The sequence below is a fragment of the Pteropus alecto genome, unplaced genomic scaffold, assembly GCF_000325575.1.
Source record: "Pteropus alecto unplaced genomic scaffold, ASM32557v1 scaffold11, whole genome shotgun sequence".
NCBI classification, from domain to species: Eukaryota; Metazoa; Chordata; class Mammalia; order Chiroptera; family Pteropodidae; genus Pteropus; species Pteropus alecto.
Genome location: NW_006431956.1, coordinates 1,000,778 through 1,008,782, shown reverse-complemented (window position 1 = coordinate 1,008,782; position 8,005 = coordinate 1,000,778). Strand labels below are relative to the sequence as shown.

The 8,005-nt window shown below is 50.5% G+C and overlaps 1 pseudogene; it reads right to left on the bottom strand.

The window, feature by feature from the left end:
• Nucleotides 1-635: 635 nt before the first annotated feature.
• LOC112475663 lies at nucleotides 636-755 on the bottom strand (annotated as a pseudogene).
• Between the last annotated feature and the right edge of the window lie 7,250 nt (nucleotides 756-8,005).

Sequence of the window (8,005 nt, the reverse complement as noted above, 5' to 3'; positions counted from 1 at the left end):
TCGAGAATGTTCTCGCATCCTCCGACGCACCACGATGATCAGGGCTCCCTCCACCTGCGTGTAGAGCCCTAACTCTCTCAGAGGTGCCGGGAGGAGGAGGAGACAGAAAATAGAAAGTTACAGAAGGAGGGGCAGGAGACAAAGGGTTCGACCCCAGCCTTGTTCTGCTGGCGTGCCAGGTGCGTGAGCGTGAGGGCCGAGCTCTCAGGCAAACTGCCGTCTGGGACCCCCGCTTTGTCCTGCGCGCCGGGCAGGTGTCACGTCAGGAGTGCGCACGCAGGCTGGCCCGTGACCCTCAAAGTGCCGCTTTTGTGTGTGCTTCTTCTCCTGCTCAGTTTTTTGTGACATTAGGAGCCCAGATAAGAGTGACTGTCCACTCTGGTGCCCTTGAAGAGAAAGTAGAAAGTGAAACGGGTTTTCCTACTTTCTTATACACTATTCTGCAGACAAGGAGCAGTTACTGCTTACGCCCTTAGTTTTGTGAAAACTCTCAGCACATATGTTATTCACTGAGTTTTTCCAACTTCTAATTATTATTATTATTTTTTTTTTTTTAGGCGAGGCAACCCTCGGTTGACTTCACAGATTGCAAGGAACTTGTCCGCTTACAATCCCTTATTTTTTAATATTTTTTACGCTTACCAGGGTCTGGTTTTCCTAGGTGGTCTCCCATCCAAGTACTAACCAGGCCCGACCCCGCTTAGCTTCCGAGATCAGACGGGATCGGGCACGTTCTGGGTGGCATGGCCGTAGACTCCACTTCAGGTTATTTACCGTGGGATGATAAGTAACCTGAACGGCGACATTGGCTTACACTTTTCGCATGTGTAGATGCAGGACCCGTGTTGCCTGTGTGTCTCTGAATTAGTGCATTCCAGAAAAAGCAGGAGCAAAACAGAAATAATTTTCTCAAATTATGTCACGGTAGTTTCTCAATGACTTGGGAAGGGATTTTTTTTCATCCTTTATATTTTCATGAACATGTCACTGGTTTTAGCCGAGTGCGAGAAGACCAGACCAGATCTGTAAAAATTTTACCCGGCACGGAGGCCACTGTTTAAGCCACTGGCAAGAGAGCGACCAGACACCACATTCTTGGTGAAAAGCCTCTTTTCCAGAGAGCGTGCATTCGAGAAGAAAATAAAACTTGAATTGCTGTTCACAAAGCAGGATTTGAAAGGCCGACGGAAGGAGCAGGTTCCGTGGGAAACGGAGGAGGGGAAGAAAGGGCTGGACGGGCTCGCCCAGGCGGAGCTGGCCGCGGCTTCGGGTTCTTTCAAAGATGCCGGGAACCTCGGGCGCCGAGTCCTTTTCTCTCCTAGAGGAGACTCGGGGCCAAGCGACAGCTCGGTCACTGGACACGCACTTCTCCAACGCACGGCCCTACTGGGAAACCACTAAAAAGGGAAGCTCAAGGCCCTCCCTCCCGCAGCGAGTCCCTTGTGGGATCAGCGAGAAGCCCATAAAGCTCTTAGTCAAAGGGTCTTCCACCTGGATGCCGTGAACCTCTAGAAACTCCGTGAAGGAGCTGTCGGGGATCTGTGAAAGCCCCCAAATTTAGGCTGCAGCTAAGTCCAGGCAGAGCTCAGAAGAAGGGTCCCATGCCAGCCTGGTCATAGGCAGAAGACACGGTCACACCTCACCCACCGTTCTGTGCGCACGCTTTACTCTTTGCTCGTGCACAGAGTTGACGCCCACCGACCCGCAGGTCTGCATTTCGTTTTCCTTGGCTGTGCATAAAGTGAATCCCACGAGTCTCCACTTTCACAGAATCTAGTCGCCCTCGGCGTTAAAGAGATCGCCAGCTCCTGACAAACGCAGAGTCAGTAAGCTGTTCTGTGTCAAAATTCACGGGAAAGAACATCTTCTGAAAAACGACTTGTGGACACTGTGAAAACCCCCTCGGGGCATTTCGGACGCAGACAGCTGCCTCCTGGTGACAGCGGACAGAGGGGAAGGTTCTAGAGCATCCCATCTGGAAGTCCCTCTCAGGATCCAGCCTCCGGCTACATCACGTGCTGCGGTCGGCTCTATGGGGCCACGGTCCTTAGCCGAGGTCTTTACCTGACATATCGGAGTTATCCAGTCTTCTTAGACATTTAGAAATGCCCGGCCTGTGGAATAACACACGTGAGCAGCTTGTTTCCTGTCGCTTCCCGGGCACGCTCATCTTTGGAGGATGGACGTGTTCGGCTTGCTCTCGTGGAGCCTCACGCTGCCTGTCCCGGTGGGCGGCCGGGCGACGCTGGTCGACAGCGTGAGCCGCCAGGCAGGGTCGGGCTGTCTAACCACCGTTCTTTGCGTACCTGGTGTCTGCTTAAAAGGACGAACAAGTCTCAAGCACCCACCATAGATTTAAAGCAGAGGTAGTGGCGCAATCTCTTCATAACTGCCCTTTCCTTAGGTTACACGAAGAACCTTCGTTGATCTACCTCTCGGAGTCCTTTTATTATAACTAACAGAAAAGAAGCAGCTCGTCCATGGAATTGTTAAGACACTTTTGAGCAGGCCACATCAGGACCCGTTCGCTGGGTTGGTGCCAGAGGGAGAAGGAAATGCGAGGTGGGAATCGTGCAGTCGACGGACCGAGGCTTCTCGTTTGCTCATCTCTGCTCCACAAACAGAGACAAATAAGCCAGCGGACAGCGACGTCCCCTCTCGCTAGTGAGCCGATCGTTCCCTCAGAAGCACCGTACTCTGTCGTATTTCTCTTTAAACTGATCATCAAGGGGAGGCAGCACTTTGATTTATTCTGTCAACATCTTCATTCCGAGTCCTGCTGCTGTTTTTATTCAGGCCCTTGACCTGTGAGGCTCCTGGGATTTTTCCGCAGTGGAGTTAAGTGACATCAATCACGACTAGGCCAGAGCGGATGAATCACGGCGGTCAGGCGTAAGCACAGAACGAGTGTCTCTGTCTCAAGTCAAAACATCGCAGGGATCGTTGGCAGGAGTGTGGCCGCCAGGGCTGGCCGAAGCTGAGCGCAGCTCCGGACATGGGCAGGACGCCTCACGTCCTTCTGACGTTCCGTGCGTGTCTGAGCTCCCGGGATATAACACTGTTCCCCAGCCAGGTTGTCCGTGAACCTCACGAGAGGCACAGCGACTCAATCTCTGGCCAGACGTCGCCCCTCGTGGAGCAGTAGGAAGAATGAAGCGCAAACCCACCCCCGAACACGCCTGATCCCCTCGGAACGAACCTCTGGCCCTTCCGTGACGGAAGGGGCCCCGTGTGGCAAACCGGCCACCGAGGGGCTGGCTGTCCTCAAGATACAGTCCTCATCCAAGGGTCGGCAGTGGTCTCCGTTACTGGCAGTCGCAGAGGCCCCCTAAGACTCAGGAAGGAGGAATCCATCATCGTGGGCTCGTCACAGCCTTCACCTCTCCCCGCCGGTCACGTGCCAAGTGTGCCAGCACTGAGGTCGACCAGTGTCAACTGGCCAAATCCTGAATGCCTCCTCCGTGGTGGGTGTGCCCCGGCGGGTGTTAACAGGTGACGAAACTATCTTCGCATTTCATTCTATTCCTACACGTCCAGCCTCATGTCCCTGCCCCAAACTTCCCGGTCCCCAGCCATGCAATCTTCGGCCCTCCGGGTGGCCGTGCCGTGTGCCGCTGCAAGTCAGCGGGTATTTTAAGCTCCATTATTTCTTCTTCGTCACAAAGCAGGCAGCCAGGTTCGCCATCCCAAGTTCTGCCCATTTCGGTGATTTTCTCTCCCTACTATCTTTCTAGGCCCCCCCTAACGGGGCATGGACTAGCTCAGGCCGTTGTCAAGTTAGGTTCCACGGACTGAGCTGATACGTCCGTAAACCCAGCTCCAATATCTCCCTCTTCCGTTTTGAGATTAACTCCATGGATTTCTGTCCAATCCTGCTCCTTGGTGCCTGCGGGCTTCATCTTTTCCATTCTAGAAGGCCATATCTCTGCCAGCATCCCATCGTAATCATCGGAACTATCGAAATCTGAGACAGATCTGAGATTTCGCCCTCGAACGCTAACAGGTCAGCCGGACGCAGTTCCAAAGATGCTGGCACGAAATCCTGGGTCAGTGACCAATGACAGCAGCAACAGCAGCTGCTACAGTATCCGTATTTTCACTGATCCCCCGAAACCTACCCGCCCCCCCGAGGCTTCGCAATGACGGCTGGGTAACGTGTGTGTGCGCACGGGGCTGTATTACAGGAGGTGAGCCCCACGCTGAGCACAGCTCCTCACGACAGACAGGAAGACTACCTGGCCGCCACTATAGAGAGGGACAGAACCGGTCGCTCTGCTCCCTACACAAGTATCCTAGAAAAGGTAATCTGCGACAAAGCCATAGTGCCTCCACTCACAGGACACTCGGTATATGAGAGACCCACGGAGAACTGTCACCCGACATAACCACTTCTGGAACTTATCCTGCAGATAAACTGCATGTGCGCAAAAAACTACTAATAGTAATGTACATACGGGGATAGTCATGAAGGCGCTATTTGTAACAGTAAAATATCACAAACGACGTAAATGGCAATTAACGGAAACTCGTCAGATAATCTGCAGGACCTCCAAACAATGGAATGGAATACTATGCAGTCACTAAAAAGAAAAAAAAGCGGCTCTATTTGTGTAGATATTTGTGTACAACCCATAATAAGTTTTTAAAAAGCAAGATAGAGAGAAGGCTGTATAGTGCATAGTAAACTATATTTATATGCAAAAATTAAGAATGTGTTTTATAGATATTTGCATGGGCATGAACTCTCTCTGAAAAGAGATATAAAAACTAATAACTATAGTTGCATCTGGGGAAAAAGCTGAGAGACAGAGTTTAGAGGGAGGCTTATTTTATATTATAAGCTCCGTTGTAAACTTAAACTTTTCAAACATATGCCTATGCTAAGCATTCGAAACGATTATACACATTTTTTAAAAACTGGAATGTCGCGTCTTCTGAGGGGCCCTCACAAGACGCTGCAGATGGAGTGTGGGAATGAATGGCTTTTGTTTTGGAAAGTTGCTTGATGGACTGTTTTGATTGAAAAAAGTAAAATCCTCTGCCGATGGCCTCGAAGGAAAAGATGGCTCTGCATAATAAAGCAATGCCATCTTTTTTTTTAGAGTGCAAATTTCAAGTTTTCAGGGAGGGAGGAAAAGGAAGAGAGTTCGTGGTCACATGACACGACCAGAACAGTCTCTGAACAAAAAAGCTGTCGGTGAGGATGACACGGTGACGCCCTGAAGCTGGGCAGCGCTGGGCGTGAAGCCACCTTCTTTTCCGTGTTCTGCTGTAATCCATTCCGTTATTCCCAGCCATCAGCTTCATGGTCTACTGCATATAATCCTAGAGAGAAAGCCCATTGTTTATATACGCGTAAAGTCTACCCCACATCCACGAAGTTGTACTGATGCTTCTTTGTAGAATGCGAAGGGAAGAAAATGCTCTGCACGCTGTGCTTGGAGCATCAAATTTACTAAACCTGTCATTACTAATACGAGAACCAACTAATATTATGAGCCACCAGGCTCATATGACACAACATAAATATAGTCTCACCTATTCTTGCCAAAAATGTCTAATCGGTTTATAGAAAATACTGAGGATAGAGAAACAAGTTAAAAGACACCTCAAAGAAAAATCAGATAGACCAAGTGATCATGTTATTCTTGCAACTTTCTAGCATGCTTGAAATTTTTCCCAACAAACAGTTGGCATGGAGATCAGGTTTGAGTGGGACTTCATGCAAGAGGCTAGAGAAGATGCTAAGTACTACGCGGGAATCTTTGGAATGTTCCAGAAACTCAGGTGAGCTCTTGAGCCATTCTCCTGAATATTTTTCAAAAGGGTGCCCTTAGGAGGACTTCATTCAATCAATACTTTATAAGCGCGTACCACGTGTCAATTGTTTGCCACGGTAAATAAGAAAGTTGAAACTGCATGCGGATAAAGTTTCCAGCAGGGAAGACCCGGGTTTCGTGCACAGGCCCTAAGAAGCCTAGCAGCCCCGTCACCCTGTCCAAGGAGTCCGGCCTGGAGCGAGCGGTTCGCCCCAAGCCCCCAGAGATGTGTCATTTGTCGAGGCGGTCCCATTCCCACTTCCTTGCCAATGACTGTCCTCGGGGTGGCCGGGCGAGCCAGGTCTGGTGAATGCGATGTACGAGAAAGTCTGTTGGGGGCTTCCGGGTAGACCTGCCCTCCTTGCTAACAGAGGGGACGACGTGACGGAAAGCTCTTTGCCCTGAGCCCTTTCCTTCCCGCGTGGGCTCTGCCATGGGAATGCGGGGTGCTTTGAGCCGGGGCATGCGCCATTACCTGGGACTGAAGACATCGCTAACACGTGAAAGGTGGCAGAGTAGAAAGAAGGAAGAGCCTGGGCCTCCGCGACTTCACTGGGGCAGGAGCCAACCCAGGAGCACCCCCACCGCCCCCCAAGCTGCCTCACAGACGTCCCTACCAAGCCCATGTGGACCCTCAGGCGGGCGGGTTGCCGCTTAACGTCTGACGAGCTGTTCCGCACTCACGACTATACCTTAGGGTTAAACATGTGCTCGGTGATTCATCTACGGTTATAAACAGCTTGGTGGCGTTCTTCACAGTAAAAATAAATTTAAAACAAACTTTAAGATCCTCTTAAAGAATGTGGGTTAAGCAACGTACAATCGTATGGAACAATACAAGTCGGCTCTTAAATATAATACCGTAAGGAGTATGCAGTGCCATGGAGAGATGCTGATGAAGCGTTACTGTGACGGAAAAAATTAGGTCCGAAACAGGGCGTACGTTACGGTTGTCTGTACAGAACACACGTGTTCGCACAGAGACACACAGAGAGACAAAGGCGATGAACCAAAGTCCTAACGGCTGTTATCTCTGGGTGACGGGGCTGTGGACTTTTTTCCCTTATTTCCACCTATTTGTATTTTCTCATTTTTCTCCAGTAAACACGTGCTTCTTCCCTGTATTTTCCGCAGAGCCTAGAATGGCCTTGCGCCACAGTAAGTATTCAGCTAATACGAGGTCACGGAAAGGTGTGGCCGGCGGAGATCGCTCTGCCCCTTTTCCTTGCGGATTATTTCTATTCCTCCACCCACAACTACTTACACTCGCGGCAGCTTCAGTTCTCAAAAAAGAGTGAGCGCCTCACCCAGAGTTTTAGGTAGTCTGTTTAATTTCTAGAAGCCTGGATGGCAGAGTCCTGTTCCTCTACCTTCACCCATACCTGTCCCCTGCCTGTGCCACCTACCCCTCACCTGAGGGGGGGGATGTGTGGGGAAAGAAACCGGGGGTTGAGCCCGTGGGACAGAAAAAAATGTTGCAGAAAGAAAACACTCTCCGGGCCAAGCCCGATTCTTCCCCTCCCTCCTGTCCGTCATTCCAGGAGGGACTATTTAGCACCTAGAACACGCCGGGGATCAGGCTAGGAACTGGGGACACTCAGCTCTCGGGCGGCTCACCCTCCGACAGCGGAGACATTGACAGATAAGTCATTACAACTCGGGAGTTTCAAGGCGAGATTAAACCAGAGTACAAAGAATACTAAAGGCCAAAAAAAAAGAGAGAGAGAGAGAGAGGAAATGACTGACCATTTGGATGCGACGTGGGTGCCATTTGGGACGAAAAGCTCGGCAGAGCAGGTGGCCTGTGCACCAGGTCTGGAGTGTGCAAGACAGGAAAGGCCTTCGAGCAGAGAGCCGTGACAGCTGTCACTCTGCGGAGGGGGCAGGGAGGGCCTCAGCACGTGTTCGCCGCCCGGAGCGGAAGATTTTTAACACCCGCCCCTCCGGAAAGTCACATTCAGCGATAATCACGAAATTAAGTGAATAACAATAAAGGCCGGAGCGGAAACGCAGAATATGACATTTTCCTCGTATTGAACTTTGTGTGATAATCTTACGGTTGTAAAAACTATCAGTAAATTGTAATAAAATCAGAACGTTTCCAAAAGGTATAACTTAGGTAACTGCTCAATCATGTCACTGACATGTGGTTTCTCGATTCGTTCTTCAGTTTTAGAAATCATTCC